General features: G+C 41.7%; 1 long non-coding RNA gene across 1 annotated transcript in view; it reads right to left on the reverse strand.

Moving 5' to 3' along the window:
• Positions 1–645: 645 nt before the first annotated feature.
• Positions 646–19,317, reverse strand: part of LOC124176989 — a 33,966-nt gene continuing 15,294 nt past the window's right edge. The window contains exons 2-5 of the long non-coding RNA XR_006869496.1: positions 1,978–2,266; positions 1,773–1,901; positions 1,525–1,633; positions 646–1,348 (exon numbers count right to left, since the gene is read on the reverse strand). This is a non-coding gene — a long non-coding RNA (uncharacterized LOC124176989). The remainder of the gene's footprint in view (positions 1,349–1,524; positions 1,634–1,772; positions 1,902–1,977; positions 2,267–19,317) is intronic.

Raw genomic sequence — 19,317 nt, forward strand, 5'->3', positions numbered from 1 at the left:
TTGATTCGTATGACTTTTGTCCGACCAATTGGACCCCAAGGAACTCAGTAAACGCAGCGAAAAGAGCGTGGGATCAACAGGGAAGAAGTGACGGAGGAAAAAGCACCTGCTGAAAAATGTCGAAAACACAGGTTCTGGTTTTTTGGCTGTAACTTCCGATGCGTTGATCGCAGCGTATTGGGACTGCATCCAATCGATTTTTCTCGCAAAATCACGTCGGAATAGCGCCGCAATTAATTTATTCCAGCACTTTTCAAAATCGCGAAAATTTTTGTCAAAAATGCAAAGGGCTAGCCTTGCTTGTTTTTTAGCAGAAAATCTTTTTGATTCGATCATTTCGACCATATCTGGACTTAATGGACCATAGAGAACTAAGAATACGCACAAGAGAGAGCGTAGGAACAACAACAGAGTTATCACGATGAATAGAAAAAGTTTACTGAAAATTGAATCACTTTTTTCTTAATTTTTGCAGCAAAGAATTATAGAACCTACATAGGCTATTCATCTGACGCATTCGAATTGTAGTTAGGAAGATATAAAACAAATATCATACTGCGTCACATTGCATTTATTAGTTACTAGTGTACAGACATATTTATGTTTAATACTAATAACAAATTCGACATAAACATAAATGAAACATTCCAGGTACACATTTCATTAGATATTCCTAGTTTTCATCTATTAACCGAGAACATGAATATATTTGTATGCTAATGAAACACAGTAAGTCAACGATTTAAAATAATAACATGTTCATTCATCTCACGCAGATGTGTCGATAATTGCACCGTGAAGACGACACGGACTTATTCACAGAATAGATAGACTCTATGTTCTTGAGTGTTACCAACCGCAGATTGCAAAATATGTTTATTTGAATATATAATTATTGCAAACTCCGACCCTACTTCAGTCCATTCAGCAGGATTACTAACAGCACATCAAACTGACACTCACTTTTATCTCGTACAAAGACGATCTAGCGTTTATAAGTCAGCATATGCCAACACACCGATTATAATCATCAGCTGACTGGTAGGGTAGGTGCTTGTGCAGTCGCAGCGTGATCGTTTTTTCGTGATTTCTCTGTCAGAACCTTATTGTACGGACTCCAGCCTATCTAGTACCCACATAGTCGAAGCATCTCCAATGGTAAAAGATTCTCACAACGCTACCGAAGCAGTAGAAATGGTGAGAAAAAGTGAAAGATCACATTACTGCTGATGATTTGGGCCTCGCAGAGCTAATCATCCGTCGTCTTCATCGTCGCGTCGACTGGTTGTGACAAGCGGGGTGCCACCAGATTCACCTTCCACTTTCTTACTTGAGACCGGATGACATTCTATTTCCACAACAACAAAAATAAATGTTACCAAGGAAATTGACCAGTAACAGTGGTAGCATCGATTATAAAATCAACAAACAATGGAAATTCGTTCGGTTTTCCATCTCAAGAATCCTTTGCGATAAAATTGTGTTACCAACAAACGTGGGCAAATAATCAAAAGTTCTACTAACCTTTGGTCATTTCATCACCATGCTTTATTCAGGTGGGAATGCTTTGCCAGACGGTGTCGAATAAGGGCCCTATCCCAAAGCATTGAGTGTCACCCTGCTTGTTGAGGCCCTGCAAGCAAATTGGCTCTCATTAAAGACGAAGTGCTTCGGTTAACTCTAAGGAGGGTACGTTTGATCAGACGGCGTCGCTTAAGATAGACATGCATTTAATTTCCCTTCGTGTTCACTCGAGCACGGAAAGCCTTAACCTTTCTCTTCCGGAATGTTGGAGCCGAGGCGTTGCACGCGAAGAGTGATTGGCGAAAAATCATCCAGCTGACATTGGTGGCCTATGGAGTGTGTCGGACACCCAAGCGTTGGCCGTGGTGCTCGACAAGCTGGAACCAACAATACAAGCCTTTAATTATATGCCAGCTGTTTCACCTGGGTCTTGTAGTACAAGTATTCGCTCACGCCTTTACGTGTTCTTCTCCGAATAGACACACTTGGGATTCCATTTCCATTGACGTAATTCTCCGAACCATTACCCACCGGCTCATGCCTCTTAGCTACTTCAAATTGTCAATCATGGATGGAACCATCATTGCAATCGCAATCACTATGACAATGAACTCGGCACCAGCTCCGCCTCGCGTGCTACTCATCAGATATTTATAGTTCAGGTTCATATCCATGGCTTCTGGGTATTTTCTGATTCTTATGCTGCTGGATGAAGTCCTGCCGAGTTCAAACACCCGGTACGCTAAATTGCAACAGGAGACTTCAAAATTACGTCATTCAAGTAGAATGGCTCAAACGGTTTGTTACGAATTCAAAAAGTCAATCTCTAGAGTCTCTTTTCGTTGAGTATATTTATTTTTTTACTCTTTGTGTAAAATATGGAAACTCTGCGATTTCGAGACATCTAATAAGGTCAACAAACTCTCGCAGTATTTTCATTGTTTGATTGCCCGGTCAGAACCATACCTGTGCCTTGGCCAGTTCGATTTCGGTTAGATTTCAATAATTTTAAGCCTGACCTTCACCGGTAAAATGTTTCTTCTTCGTTTTATTGTTTGTGTAAGTTGTATTCGTCATTGGGCAAACTGGACGCACCGTGCGAAGGCTTGGCCTCATGCCTTTTTCGGTCTATAATAGCATTTTTGCTAGACCTGCTATTTTTGGCGAAACCTACAAGACGGGTTTCACTTTTATTTTGCAGACCTGAGAGAATGATAACCCAGCATGAATATATCGTACGTTCCGGAGCTAATTAGGTGAGCTATAAAACGCGAATTACGGCAGAGGCTCATATTATTCATGAGTTTATCGCCGAGATTAGCCACGAACGTGGGTTAATTCAACGTTTTGAAATATAGTCACTTATACAGAATAATGCGCGTCATGAGTATAATAGCTGTTCAGAAGCTGTAAAAAGGTGTATATTAGAAACGCGATGAACTCATTCAATCTATTTTTTCGCTCTTCTTGGTTTCACTTCTATTCAATTCCTCAGTTGTTCTTTAATCATCGGTAATTGAATTTGAGGAAAAAATTTCGACAAGGCCAGCCAGTTTTTGGGAACCCACCAAGTCGTCCACGCATTCCAACGTCCTCCTAATCGCAAATGAACTTTGCAAACTTACTTACACCATTCCATCCCAGTGATGCTTACATACCGGTAACGATAAGTCAAATTCACCGTCGTTACCGAGACGCCTGCGTCGAATCGAACGACGCCAAACATGGTGAAGCAATTCAAACTAGCGTTATAATTTGTACAACACGATAATTAATTTCACTTCGCAACGCTCGGCTTAGTAATTATGTGAGTTTGCTTTGTGCCACTGATGCTGACACATATACATTACAAATAATATACCCTAGTCGAGCACTTCACTGCATAGTCTGCCTTGTGCCAAATTTATTAGTGAACCGAAGATTTCACGCTCGATATTAACCGGCTTTGAAATTTTTAATCGATTCAAACTATTATACTCGATTTTATACTCGTTCGTGTATCAAAATAAAATGCACACAGTCTCATGAGCCGTGTAAATGATCGAGTTTATCGCAGAAGCGGAGGTCTGCAAAGTCTTCGAGAATGGGATCGAAAAGTGAAGTCATGTTAATTCCAGACTGTACGTATTATGCAAATGTGAGGCAAGGCCGCGACCTTAAACCAATTACTCACTATTTCGTTGATTGTTTCGAGACGTTTTGCCGGCTCGAATCGACCGTCAACGTGAGTGACACTCCCTTGACGTACGGTAAGTGATTTATTTACCAGCGTTATCCTGACAAACAAACGATAATTGGACAGTTCTGAACCGCCACATTCACCCACATGCGTGGACCACGAAACTTGCGGCCTCTCTTACTCACACATGCTCTCCGAATCATATCAAACAATTAATTGCAGCGATAACTATCTGCCTAATGTTGTCTAACGTCAGTATTTCGTCATTTGAAGTAACATATAGGTATCTCAATATTTGATAGATCGTTTCAGTAATGGCCACATGAAACTGATTAGCGATATCTGAAAAAATCGGACAATCTATTGGCGACATGTAAGCGTCTTTGCAAGTTGTACTCTGACGATACGCGAAATGATGACCAATTTGTTTGGAAAGGGCACAATTATGGATATCATTGAGAGTATTTCCATAGACGGTCCTTCGAACTGTTACTACCGCCATTTCCACACCAGACACGATGCAGACTTGAAAAGAACGATTTGCTGCGAATCGTGACTACGTACGTGATATGACTCTGTAATAACTGCATTAGAAATGAAAGTAAACTGAGTTGGGCAGGTTTGCCTCCGAACGCTTTCGCGAACATCACATCTCGCTCAGCTTCACACTGCATTGTTATAGTAGGTAGGAACTATCACTTAACAATTAGTAGTGAATCGCTGTGCCGGAACGAACATAACGAGACATTTAAGGAACTGTTTGTACATCATCATCGGCAACAGTAAAAACTGATCTCAACCTTTCGATTGTTCGTGCCTTTCTCGTCTATTCTTTCTGCTCCATGGATCACTTGATCCTTAAATCTGAGAACTACGACAAACGGCCAAGAATGCAAAACGAAATAGAATAAACAATTCGAATTCACTAAATGCAAATCACTTCAATAATAAGCGTACCATACGTATAAAAGAAATTTTTCAGCCCGGGGTTCGCGACCTGTAAGCTCCATATCAAGATATTCACACTCTTTAATTTTTCGCATCGACGAGCAGCTGACCCAGCGTGAACCCCGTCCAATTATGAGCTGCATTAAATCGTTCGCTAAAACCGGAAACGATGAAGCAGTTCCGCCTATACAGATAAGAGGGCGAGAGAATTGAACCGCTCCTTGCATATCACGGTGAAGACATCCTCGCGTAATCTCCCCGTAATATCTTCGATATGAAATTCCATATTTTCACGGTCCAAAACTCCATGAACGCCCATGTAACAGACAATCGTGCGAATATGTGTCTCGGGTATTTTGCCCGGGAGAAAGCGTGTCTCATTTCGGAATCGGCTGAACTGAGGCAGCCCACGTTGGTTGTCTCAGGCCATTGTCCACCTGCACCTGTGTACGTTGTTTATGGCGGCAAAATACCTGCACGGGTACCTTTTGCAGTAGCCCTGCATCGCACAACAGGCTACTCGCTCAAAGTGGACAAGACGCGTTAATTTCTTGCGCTTTCATTGCCACTCGCGCGTGTGTGTGGCAGTAGATGCGCCATGTGACTGTGGCCTAGCCGTACACTTTGGTACTTACCTCGGCATCCATCCGCAGCCAGGGCATCTGAAAAACGGATTGCGGCCGGTTGCGCAATTTCACCGCAGTGTTATGCTCCACTTCCAGAGGCAATGAGTGCAGCGCAAAAAAGACTCGAACGAGAAGCGGACACGCGTTGATTATTGTTTACAAAATTTTTGAGCTTACATAAATTCATTATATTTTCATGGATTGATTGCTGCGGTCTTTTTTACTACCTTGAATAACGACGATCGTACAATATTTTGAAAAACTCAAGTTGTCACTTTTTTTTTTTGTACCGTTTGAGTCCCTGGACCGATTTTTTTGGCTAATTAAACGAACTTCTGGGCATAGAATCGAAAGCGTTGCTTCAAAAACTGTTCTCTCAATCCCCATTCATAGATTTATATACATATATTTATACTAGCCTCTGAGCCCATAGATTATATCGAATGCGTGTCGGATAGCACGTGTTGATTTGAATGGATTTGGCGGCCACTTTCTTTCACGTGTATCTCCGCGGCTCTCTTAACTATAAGATCGGCTTTTGTTGCTCGATTTGAATTTCTTTTTGAGTAGGTGTACGTGATCAGTATAGCAAACAGACTCGGCTCGTTAATATTCAGCCAAAGGCGAATGCTGCTCTCCGTATAACACAACCTGCACGAATTTGCGACAGAGTCAATATACAGATATAATGCAATTCTTCTGTAAGCTCTTTGTCTTCTTTCTATTTTTAGCCTCTTGCAAGCACCGCGTGTGAATTATTACTTTTACGGAAATTTCCATAAAAACAGTTGTGGGGAAATTCGGTTATTTTCCAATGCTCGGTAAACACGACTGCAGAGAATTCCTCAGGCGTGGTTTCTTATCTTGCGTATGCTAATATTGTGTCCGATATATATTAGACATTCTGTGACACGATCGGATTGCTTCCGCCTGACATCCGACGGGCTCACGGCTTTGCGACGTTGATTTTTGACACCCATGTATAACGCATTACGTCCAAGACAACTTTGAAAGTGAAACTAGAGTTAAAAAACAGAGTTAAACTTTTTTCACCCATCGTTTCCATTTTTTCTTGCGACCCGCGGCTCCCTTCGTTTCAAACTTGCATAAAAATCTTGTTAGTCAGGTACTCTAGGCTTGGTTTTCGTCAAGCGAACGTTGACTCAGGTTTCTTCAACCGACCCAAGACCCCGTAGGGCATCTTTCACGGCCCAGACAGTGGTCAACACCGTCATATCTCGCAACAGAAACCCTGTCTCTCCCTATGCATATGGCGTAACTTGCGGAGCGAATGCTGCATTGACCGCCTCGGAGGCGCCTCCCAGGTATGTAATGCATCCGATGCGGAGGCACACGCGTTCGGCCGTCCTTCTCCGCATGCCTCCGCACATGCCTAAAAAAGGAAATGAGAGAAAAATTTGAGCCGGAGGAATCGTTACGGTGGCATTAGACGGTACGGAATCATCGCATCGAGGGAATAGATGAAAACGGAAGACAAATTTGCGGTAAAGTAGAAGATCAAGTACGGAATTTGTTTCGTCCAAAGCATGAGCGGCCGTTCGTGGACAACAAAAAGTCAACCGTTTCCACACGTATAATATGACGTTCGCAACTCGACTCTGTTTCACAACGCTATTTAACACTCCTTTTATCCACGGCGTCCACCGAACCAAATGGCTATGTGGACCGTCAGGAGGCTGTTCTATCGTATATGTGAATTTTGTCCTGTTTTTATGCAAAGACGAAAGATGTCGCAAGGCCGTGTATAACTCATCTGGATGTAGGTACTTTACAGTCGCAGAATAAGGTCTTGCACAATTGTTCACTCGGCAAAATTCAACTCAACAAGGCATGTTAACCGAAAGTACCTGTTATCGTCTCGTAATGGAAGTGCCCGTAACGCCGACCACGTATGTGTATGCAAATCAGTCACTTAAAATTGCTCGCCGTTGCGCGTTGTGTGCCTGTCCGGTTTCACGCTTTGTCCTCCTCCTCTCTTTCCTCGGCGTTTTGCTGATCGATTTTTCGTGTCTTCATCTCCCTAATCGAAACCCACTTCCTTTCTATGACATAATGATATCGGTTTTACATAGAGATCGGTTGTAACTCGATGAGTGGATGTCTTGTTTCAATGGTTGATGCTAATAATTGCTGGTAAAAAAAAAAAAATTTTTTTAAATAAAATATCGGAATCACAAACGAAAACAAAGATTTTTCGTAATAACTGACAGTTCGATGAGTTTTCATAAACATGGAACGGTTTTAGAATTCGAGCAAGTTTCAACCGTATACCCGTAAAATTCAATGTAGAACAATTTTGCTATAAAATCGAAAGGAAGGTTTTAGTTCAAGTGAATTGCGTAACCGACGATCAATTTTTCCTTCGACAAGAGTAAAAATGTTTAAAAAATGGAATGGGTACCTGATTTCCAACGGGGAGATTACGACGGTGTCAATTCATTTCCGATGGGCGGGAGGTCGAATGTTACGCGCGTCTTTTTTGACGTTCACAAATTTCAAATGATACGTGGAGCGATGTGGCGGCGAAGATTGTTTAATCCAGAGAGCGCGAGAGGTCGAGAGATCGTTTCTCCGTGGTGGCGAACAAGCCATTCGCCCACTTTCGCGTTGCCAAACGGTTAATGGTTTGCCGAAAGAACAACCTGCCGTCGTGTTCCTTGGCCTCGCTCGATTTCCCAGTAGCAGATTATCAGGGTGCGCCCGGGTCCTGCGGACGCGTAAGGTCCAGGTGTCGATTGGACGATTTTGATCTCCTCGAGCCTGAAACGACGCTGCAGACTGCAGAGAACGAGGATCGCCGTGTCTAGACAGAGACGGACGGAACTTGATTTATGGTTCATTTTTTATTCATGTTCGTATGACACCGCTCGAACGCAGTCTTAATGCGTCTTTTAGCGAGCAGTTTACGGTGACATAAGATGTCGTTTGATCCCTCAAACTAGATCCAAATAACACACGTATCTTACGAAACTTATATTCTTGTGATTTAAATAATATCTGAGGAGAAAATTGAACCGTACTGTTATTAGCATAACAAGAAGTATAGGATTTTTATATAATTATACATTATATAAATTCATAGGAAAAGATTTACATTTCACTAAATCTTGTCGGCGATAAATCAAAATCGTTTTAACTGTTGCAAATTTCTATGCAAATGTAAAAGTTTCTAATTCTAACGTACACGAATAACTGCCTATCTCTTGAAATGAAATGTTCACGAATGAATTATGATCCCAATCATTGTCCAAGTCTTACGGTTATTGCACTGCGCTTACGTAACCCTTAACTACTAAGTGCAATCCGCACGTCAGGACTCTAAACGCGAAATGTTCTCGAAATTGCATAAAATTCGCGATTTGACAGGATACAAAAATTGCGTTACTTCCGGGTTACAGCGAAGAATGTTCGGTTACACCTAAATTGCACTAACGACTAAGATTGTCGCGGTAAATCCCAAACGTGAGTATATAAAATAAGGTTGAAAGGAGGCTGATACGGGCTTGGCTGGGTAAATACCGCATCAATTCACACCTGTTCTACTATAGGTATTAACGAGGTACTTGTGTAGTGAGGTCATGCGAATTGCCACCACTTTGTTGTGTCAAGTCGGTTGTTGCTTCGTTTTCGGTTTGAAGAAAATTCACACTTAGGTTCTACACAACGGTCCAACCACCGTGACTCTCGTCGTAAATATATAGAGAAACAGGAAGTTCGAATGAAAGAAAAAATAAATAAACATATAAATAAAGAGTCAGGCGTATAAATTTGTTACAGAATCGTTACGTGTGGTTGCCAAAAGAAATTAGCACTCCAATTTAGTGTAAAAATATATTCGCGCATTCCGTCATATTGTGTTCACGTCATTTTTTTTTTTTCTTCTCTTTTTTGACTTGGGCAATAACAATAACGATAATAATTTTTTTCCCTACATATTATACTTTGCATAACGCAATCATATCCACACTCCGCGGTCAATTCTGACATTAACGATGTTTTGTCGCGTATCGTAGTCATCCGCGTTTATAACAATATGCCGCGAGTAATGCACGCGGATGTTGTATTTATGTAGGCACGCGTGATTTACCGATTTCCAATTGTAAGTTAACGAGGAACTTGGCAATGCGGCATCCGAGGAAGCCATTATTCATATCTACTACCGGCGATGACAGATTACAGTGTCGAAAATCGTGGTGCTTGCTCTTCATTGAACGAATAACGAACGTCGTTTTCTTCTCCTTCGTTTTTCTCCTATATCTTTTATCTCCAAGAACGAAGATGTTCGATGTAAGGAAGCGACAAAATGGGGACACGTATAAATCGAGTGAATGAAATTTATTGGAAGTGCGAAGGTAAAAATAAATCTTCTCGATGTTCTTCGGCTCGGAGAACCATGGTTTTGTCGAATACGGTAAAGAACTTCACCAAGGTCTTGGAGGTATAATGCAGATATTCGGGTATTCAATAACGAAACGAAAAAATCTGCGTCACTCGGCTCTTCTCGCTTTACCACTCGAAAGAATTCATCTCTGTCGTTATGCGCGCACATTAGTTGCAAACTCGAGGTTCAGAGATAAAGGAGGCGATTAAGCTCAGCGCCGGTTTAAGAAACGCGACCGTTTTAGCTCAGCTTTAAAAGGTTTGTTCGGAGCGTGCGAGACGCGTTGCATCCATCGTTATAGTAACGTCGTGGGATAATCGTGCCGCCCAAATCCAAGAATTGCCTGTATAGAAAAAGGTAGAGAGATAGAGAAAAGAGAAAAAAAGAGACCAGCCGAAACCTCGAAGGATACAATTTCAATAGAATCTGACTGTCTCTATTTCGAAAACTAAACGCCGGTGACGCAGCTAATTAAAAATTTAGATCCAACGTGTCACAATCTTCCGAAACTGGACTTACTTGGACCGCGTGTATTTTTTTCTAAATGTATTCGGAATACCTCTGCTGGACCAAGTAAGCTGCGGCAATAATCGTTCCTCATGCCGGCTGCAGGCCACGACAATCAGAGATGTCAGAGTCGTTAGACCTCTGCATAATTCATCACTGAGAGGAAGAGAAAAAAGAGAGAAAACAAAAATAAAAAAAAATGCGAAGAATGGAAGACAAAAACGATCAGAAAAAGCGCAAAATAATTACACAAGGCTCGGCGCTTAAGGATGCTGGTTCCTCGATTACGTATTGACACGTCGAAAATTCGGAGTAAACATCCATTTTTCAAACGAGCTAAACAATGCCGGACAGTCCCGCTAACCAAGATCGCAAATAGGATATTGTATATTTAAAGACATGACCAAGGTGGACGTTTTTTCCGTTTATACTACACCAGATGCGTAACTATTTCTTACATCTCTCGTTACGCGTTATACGTATTTACGTAACTTCGCGTTGTATACCTACAATACTTGCCGACTCCGTACGCTAAAACGATTTGCGAAATTCGATCACCGTTCTGTTAACAACAATTTTGCCCCAGTTCCATCTATTCCACTACCGGAACCGATTCGTTGGTCCTTTTTCCACTACAGCTGACTCATCGATTTATCGTTAGCAATTAGTTGGCGAATGAATTGCTGACCAGTCTGTAATGTACGGTATATGTCCGTATTGCAGACACCAGTTAGTTGTCTGTAACCCCGGGCGAAGGACGCTGAAACCGAACCTTTTGTTGGGTCGAATCGACTCCGGTTCCGGGAGTAAATCGAAATCGAAATTGAAATTGCAGTAAATTTCTAGGGCAATAAATAGCGTGGTGCACGAACAGCAAATGGATTTTCGCAATCGCGCGATTTGTTTCCCACCAGAAAATAACACATATAAATATACCGAGTGACCGAAAGTTCGAATCGAATGTGCAATTGGCTCGAAATATTCCAAGGATTTCGAGGCTCTTCAGGCCCGAGGCGTTGAAGAATTGGACCTGTTTCTTAAAATTTTTTTCAACTTAGCTCGTTACGCTTTGCGTGCCTCAATCACGTCAGCGAATTTGGTGGAAGATATAAAGGCTGCGGAGCAAGGATTTCCTAAATCACGTACGCTGGCAAAATCACGGCTATTATTTACATTGAATTTATTTTTCATGGAATTAAACCACTGCCCAAATACGGAGCAGACGAAATTTCGTTCCGTCCGTCGTCGGTGGCGATTTTTACCGATCCATGACGCCTGCTCGATCCCACCTCTACGTTTCTCTGCATGTGTGTGTGTACAATAATTGCGGCAGGAGAAGCCCTCGAGGCGTTGGTGATTCTTGGACAACGCCCGTACCTACATAACGGGCCCTGAAGCGAGTCTTTCCCTTTCGCCTGCGTTGCGCTGGCGATTCTACACTACGTACAATTTTTCCACAGAGTTCGCCCTGCAGAGCTTCTTGCTGCCACCGTATTATTCAATTTTTATTGTACTTTGCCTGTGAATTTAGCCTCGAGATATCACGGGGCTAATTTGTCACCGCCAGTTTACTTACCTTCTACCTTGCACGTTTCGCAATTCCGTCCGGCTTGGTACTTACTCTACGTTACGTACGAATCGTTCCCGGATGTAGAATTTTACATGCAGGATGTAGCGCAAACACCCACGAAATCGGATGATATCGGAATGAGACTGGGCGAGCCAACTCGATGTAGATATGAGACTATGATCTTCGCGCTGGAATGTTTGGAGGAGAAAAATAAAACAACAAGGGACAAGAAATATTGTCGTTTTTATCATTTCATTAGGTATGTTGATCTCCCACGCAGCATTTTTTATACGGACCGCAGTAATCGATTTTTAGTTTTATATATAGTTTAAATAACGCCCGAAACGACGATGGTTTAATTCTTTTTCATTCGATTCTGTATAAATTTGTGGCAAAAAAATATTACCGACACGGTGGAAAAAAAAACAAATCACGGAAGATTACCTTTTTTTCGTCATAGAATGCTTTTTAACATTATCTTCTGACTTCTCTGTGTAAGAAATTTATTGGAGAATTATAGATATCGGCTGTTAAATGATACTTATTAGCGTCTGAAATTTTCGTCGAAAAATTTCAGAAAGGTCCGTGTTAGGATAGAATAAATATGATAATAATAGAATCAAGGCATTCTGTATCTAGGAAGTTATCAACCTTGGAGATCTTACGCAATTTTTCTACGATCTAAATTTTCTGAAAGCTGTAATCACGGAGTCAAAACAACAAGAGACACGATCGTCGTTTTACGTTATTCTCTTTTGGTTTGTTTGACATCTGCTTGAAAGAAGGTGAAAAAAATCTGCGTGATTTTTGATCAGTTATAAAAAAAGAAATTAAAATCCTTCACAGAATACAAACGAAGAAAAGGGTTTGGAGAATAAAAACTCGATTAGTCTATCAATTGAAGATTTTTGAAAGACAAGAAAATTTTTAACGGCTGTAATCGTCCTTCGGGAATCCGAAGAATTGAACATTCGCGAAAAGATATAAAACCATCCGCCTGAATATAACCGAACTTAAGCAGCAAATAGAATCTGGTCTAACTGCAACATATTTTATGAAAAATCATATACCATGCCAGAATTGATACCTGACGTTGTGAAAAAAGTTAATATCCAAAACTGCAAGGTAATTTTAGTATTTTTAAAGGTTAACGTGGTAAATAGCGCTTAAAAAAAGGCGTGCTTTATTTCCCCCATGAATTCCTGTGTTGCAACACCGCCTGTCACAGGATTTAATTACGATAATTCTGCCTAGACGCGGTGTCGATAATTATACTATATAGACGACGACGGAACCGGGAATGCGGAATCTTACGTAACATCAGGTCAGGATATATTTTGGCAAAAGGATTTGCAGTGACATTTCGCAGTGGATGTTCGGGTCGGCCGAGGTAGAACACAGCGAAAAATGTCGTCTCGTATCTCGTTCTAGCGATCGGGTTACCCAGACGATATCTCTCATTGTTCCCAGCTAGCTGTTTCCGCGTGTAAAATAACACAGACCTCTGTATTAGTGTAATTTTATAACGGCCTTGAGCTTTGCCTGTGAATCTCATCCCGCAGGTAGGAGATAATCTCTCTCTCAACCAATCCCACGTGATTATTATATAGATGAAATGTCAACGTTTTTATATCGCTCTGATCTCGAAGGCTGCCCCATCTATGACGCTCTCGAAATCCGAAACACTTCCTGTACACCGATATATGTGTTATTCCACCGCAAACTCACGCTCGTTCCCAACATCCATGCGGGCATCAACGATATCACATACGTCTAGGCTCATCTATCGCTCATGCTCTCCCTCTATTATAGAATTACCAACAATCAGACGGTATAACCTCGACTGACATTAGACACCTGTAATTTCATACGCGCATTCGTCTCCATCAGGCTAATATCTCGACGATTCTTATATTCTGCAGAACGGAATACGTAACAAGATATCAGGTTTTCGGATGATCCGGCGAATTCGATCTTCCACGTTCATTTTTTTCTTATTTTAAAATAGTCAAAAAATGTAACAACCGACGACGAATGAATTCTTTATCGAAAATATATATTCACGATATACTTACAGCTGGAGAAAATTTTACCCAAAATTGTAAGAAAAAAACGAAAAAAATCTATTATATTTTTCTAGAAACAATGTTATAATATTTCAGAAAAGCGACTGCATTTCGTCAATTTCAGTATAATCCACTCGTCAGCGAACGGATCTTTGTTTTTCCTCAGAGTATCAAAGATCTGTGAAACACTTCTGGTCTCTTCGAAACGTCTTGAGAAAAAAAAATTTTCGAAATACAAGCAACTCGAGCGAACATCCGCCATAATTTTCCCGACTTTACGTCAAAGCTGCTTCGTACTAGCGCGCTAGATAGATTAGGTGAAACGAGACACGTCGCCCACTGATCGGGGTAATTGCCGGAGCTTGAGTGCGGAACTTTTCCTCATCTCAAGCATCTCGGCGATCTTAGAAGGACGCCTACGTGTGCGAGATTCTCGGTGCACACATAATGAGAAAGAGAATCTCGAGTGACCAGGTCAGTTCGTCGGTGCAACGAATCCGAAGCGAAGCAGGGCGTGGACTACGTAACCACCTGGCGAAAGTAAAGATATCTGGACTCTTCCTGAATTGTCGCAGGTCGGACCGAGCTGCAAAACGCAGCCGGCAGCGTTTTCTTATTACAGTACGTGCAGTGTTCGCCGTTTCGTACTTTATGCCTTGCGCGTTTAACGCGTTCGGAGTATCTTGTACCTATAGGTATAAATATCGGCGGAGAACCGCGCCTAATTGCCTGCAGCATCGATGTTTTTTGTGAAAGCAATAGATCGGGCTTGATGCAGTACCAGCCTATTTCACGTGCGTGAATAGCGCATAACGCAAGCTCGACGCCAAAAATGCATAATCGTTTCGATCATTCTCCATAACCACTCGCTGCGATGTCTGACTAACCGAACTTCCGGTGATCCGTTAGTCGCCTCGAATGATTGCGTGCCGTGAAACAGCGTGAAAGAATGAATTTCGATTACTTATATAATTTTTAGGCATCGAACGGCTTTCTGTAATTTGGACCACGCGAGTCAGGCGTTCCCGCGTTTCCAAAACTGATCCGCTTACATATTCATGACTAAAATTGCTCAACCAGCTGCAACTCTCGACGCGTTCGCCGGGATGCAGAATTTCCGATCGAATTAAGTTCACTTGGAGTTGCTCGTCTGGAAGGAAAAAAAAAAAGAAGGAGGGAAATGTATGCAGAGTTTGTATAAAGTACAGATTACATGCACGCTTAATTTATTGCCAAAATACATTACCGTAACGGGACGTTATGCGAGTCGATAAATATCCGTGAATCCCGACGTTTCGTGCGGATGTGATTAAATCGAAATCAAAGATAATTAGGCGATCGATCGGAACTGAGCTGCAGGCGCCACGCTAACTCGGTTTGAAGGTGTTTAATTAAAAACGAATCAGCTCCCGTTTTGTATCCACGAATACGACGGTCGTATATATCATTAACGATTCCGTGCATACCTACCGCATGAAATTGACGGCCGCCAGCTTGTCCGAGATGTATTTTTTCTCTATCGCTGATCAAACATATCTGCCAAGGAATACATAACGACTATACAAATAATTGCACGATTTCTGTAACCGATTAATTATGAAATTATTTCCGCATTGACTTACATGTACACATTATTTTTGGGCGAAGGCAACGATCATACGATCGGAACAAACCGTATATATGCTCGAGAAAATATCTACCTGCTGATAAATAAAGTTTACGATTACTTGGAAATAAAAATTTACCGCATACGAATATCGGCGAGGAATCGGGTGATCGGGATACGTAGTTGCGAAATCGAAATAATTCGTACCCTCGAATATACAGAGATGGCAATTATTATCGTTCTTTATCGATCCTGTTCCAACTTGATTTATCGGTTCGGTTTGAAACCAGCAAGGAACACCTGCGCACCAATCGCACACGGATTCGATGACGGTGCTCCAATATTCGAACGAGCACAAATGAACGGATTTACGAAAGTTTCGCGGGTTTCGACCGCGGTATAAAATTCGAAGACCTTATAACGCCGGAGACCTCGAAGTTGCGCCAGGCGGAATTGGCTGACCTTTGCTACGAGGGCCGAGCAGAGAACAGTATTGTTTATGTGCGAGGTAATTAACGGGAACAAATTCACATGCCGTGATCGATCACGTGGTGTCCCGATATCTCAATCAGCGATAATCAATGCGCAGAACTCAATCTCGCATTACAGGTTATACGGGAAGAAAAATACGGCGATGAATAATTTTTATCCGTCACTTCGCGGTGAACAAGACACGGTGCAATGTGTTACACATATTATGACGAATTTTCAGAAAACTTGTTCCGCGTGGAGAAAGCGATTTATTGACATTTTGATACCCGGTATAATTAATTTTGTGGATTTGCCGCAGGATGCCTCACCTCGACTTATTAGTCCGGGCTACTCTCATAGCTGGAGGACAGGCTTAGATTCGTGGATTCGTGAGGGATTAGTTAAGAATCAAACCAGAACCGCAATGCTTACGCAACCGTTGAACCAATAACGAATCGTGATGTCGAGATATTCGTACCGGGCAATAATTAATAGGCTTACGATATTCGTTGATCCCGTGTATCGCTGATTTCTGTAAACCGGGAATGAAATCTTTTCGGGCTTTAAATAAACGATCTTTTTATTTACACCGAGCAAAAAATTTGTTTTCAATATTTTAACGAGACATTTATACACCCACTTATGTGTTTGTATGTAGTCAAATATTTGTCATAGTTGTGTAAATTCAACCGAAGTAATAGTTTTCTTGATTAATTATTTAATTACAAGACGTTCTTACTTTTGGTTAATTCGTCAGCGGCGCAATGACGGAGCTGCATCATTTTCTTAACTAGCGAGTTCACAGGAACAAAAGGTTAAGAGAACAGATATTTTAATTAAAAACGTTACGCAGGATGTCGCAAATTGCTTGCAGTAATTGCATCCAGAAATTCAGGGCATATTTCATCGCGGATTTTTGCAGCCCACGCGCATGATATTCTTTCACAGCGGATGCAGGCTATGATTCTCCGTAAAGACGTGATTGAGAATCGTAAAAAAAAATTTGCACCGATGAAAATCGCGGCTCGTATAAAAGGGAAAGTGGAGAATGACAGACATTCGTCTTGTTTATAGGTGGGAATAACGCGACCGAGTATACAGCCTATTCTCGCGAATACCTCCACGCATATTTAACCCAATATACGTATGCCTTCCACCATATTAAAATTATAATATCACCACGCAATGCCCGCGAGGCAAGGCTATTGATTTATATTTTATAGGCCAAGTATGTTACAGTTGATTTTTATAAGTGCCACGGTTACGGAGGTGTGCGATATTTTTCTGTCGCCAGAAAGAGCTGAAACAGAGAGAAAGAGAGAGTGAAAAAAAAGAAAGACAGAAAGCCCGAAGGGTTTAAAATGTGTATAATATGGAATGCGTCGACAAGTCGAGATGGCGTTTCTATTTTTCATTTCAATAAAATTTTTTCAAAATTTCAAGTAAAAATTTAACCCTGAACTTGCGCGCTGTATGTAATTGCAAAGAAGTGCACAGAGAGATGTGTACACGGAAAAATTTGTTCGCCAGCAGCGCGAATTGAGTCGAAGGATAAAAAAGCGCGTTTGTAACTTATGAAAACAAATAAATAGAACGGTGGCCAAATACATCGGCGCGGTCCGCGAATGTCACTGTATCGCATCGCGTTATCGTGTTAAATTCGCCCAGCCCGAAACGACTGTAAGCACAAGCTGGGCGTGAAAATAATTAGCATGAAAGAACTATTCAGGAACTCGCGCGGATTCCAAAGTCAATGTCGCATAGTTACAGCTTTGGCTCGTTAATCTGAGTCACGGATATTTGGTAGGAGGATGCGCAGAATTCAAGCCTCGATTTATATAGTTTCGATCGGAATGTGGGTACGTTATGCCTTACAAATCGGTGACCAGCGAATTCAAAAGCAAGACAGAAAATTAACAAAAAATCGATGGACTTTGTAGAAATCAAAGAAGAAAAAATCAGATGTGAATGAAAAATAAAACCGAGGTAAGAATTTGGAAGGAGGAGACCCTGGTTAACAGAAAAAGTGATCAGATCGGTTTCAAACCCAACCGGTCGCCGCAGGGCGGAGCTAAAAGCGTGCACTAGGGGAATATCGAAAGGAGATAAAAATTCAAAGTTCACCTCTCAGCCCGGCAGTTAGAACCGATGTTGTCACGTGTGTGCGCCTAATTGCTGCCCGTTCGAGTCGTTACAATCTTCCATAATTCATGCATCGAGACAGCTCTGCACCCGTAGGAGAGACGTTCGGCCGATAAAATGCAGTTTCAAAATCCTCAGAGACCGCGCCTAAGATCGGCCCAATGCTCGCGACACTCGACGCCGATCGGCGTTTAGCACAATTTTAATAAGTATTCTCGACGGTGACGTAATTCCGTTTCCTCCTGCTTCACCTCCCTCCTCTTCTTCTTTTTCTTCTCCTCCTTCTTCTTCTTCTACGGCCTTATCCGGCTAGACTTGCTTTTCAGTGTGGTAACTGCATGATTAGGCGATGCACAGGCTTGCTCAGTTTTTACGATGACCAATGATTCACCGATCATCGACATCCGCCGCGTTTTTTTCCATAGATTATCTGCATTTTGGTCGGGTTTCGCGTTTCGAACCCTGATCTCTCATCTGGTCCATCTAGGATTGAATGACAAGTGAGGCTAAACGTCGAGGCGTCTAATCACACCCGATGGAAACACATGCGCGTTTTCCAAATCGCTTAGGGTAGGCGGATGAGGATGAGAAGAAGAAGGCGGAGCAGGTGAATGAATGTCATGAAAAATGGGCTGTTAACTTTTAAAAGTATGTATTATACCCGATTACGAAAGTGTTCTCCATTATACACTACCTGCACGCATACAAGACGATCAGTAGCCTGCAACTGTGCAGCAGCAATGCAGCCAAGTTCAACAACATAGAGTATATTATACAAGATGGAAGGAATCTCGTTGGGCGAGATGCAGAGATGAGTATAATTTTCAAGGTTTCCCGATATGTAGAAGGACTTCTGCTTCTTCTGCTCATGCCTCTAATTCCTCATTGCGGGATTCCTCGACGATCGCGTGATAGAAACCATATTGTGTAAAGTTGCCGCGGTTGCGATCGTGTCCGTATAAAAATACACTCGCCTTTGATATATCTACGATAATTTCGTTTACTTTTACGCGCGTACGTTTATCATTACGCGCGATCGGTTTCAAGAAGTCGCATGGCGACTGTGAACACTCGGAGTTAATACCTGTTTTTGGAGTCATGGACTTATGAGAATATTAGACTCTGACATTAAGATAATTACAGTAATTGCACGTCGTTGTATTCAACTTTGTTGGACAAACTCGGAAGAGTTCGGAATTGTTTAACAATTTTTCGTATAATCTTTTGGAATTTCTCTTGAAATTTACTTGCTGAAAGTATTTTATTTAGAATTTTA

The sequence above is a fragment of the Neodiprion fabricii genome, chromosome 2, assembly GCF_021155785.1.
Source record: "Neodiprion fabricii isolate iyNeoFabr1 chromosome 2, iyNeoFabr1.1, whole genome shotgun sequence".
Classification (NCBI taxonomy): Eukaryota; Metazoa; Arthropoda; class Insecta; order Hymenoptera; family Diprionidae; genus Neodiprion; species Neodiprion fabricii.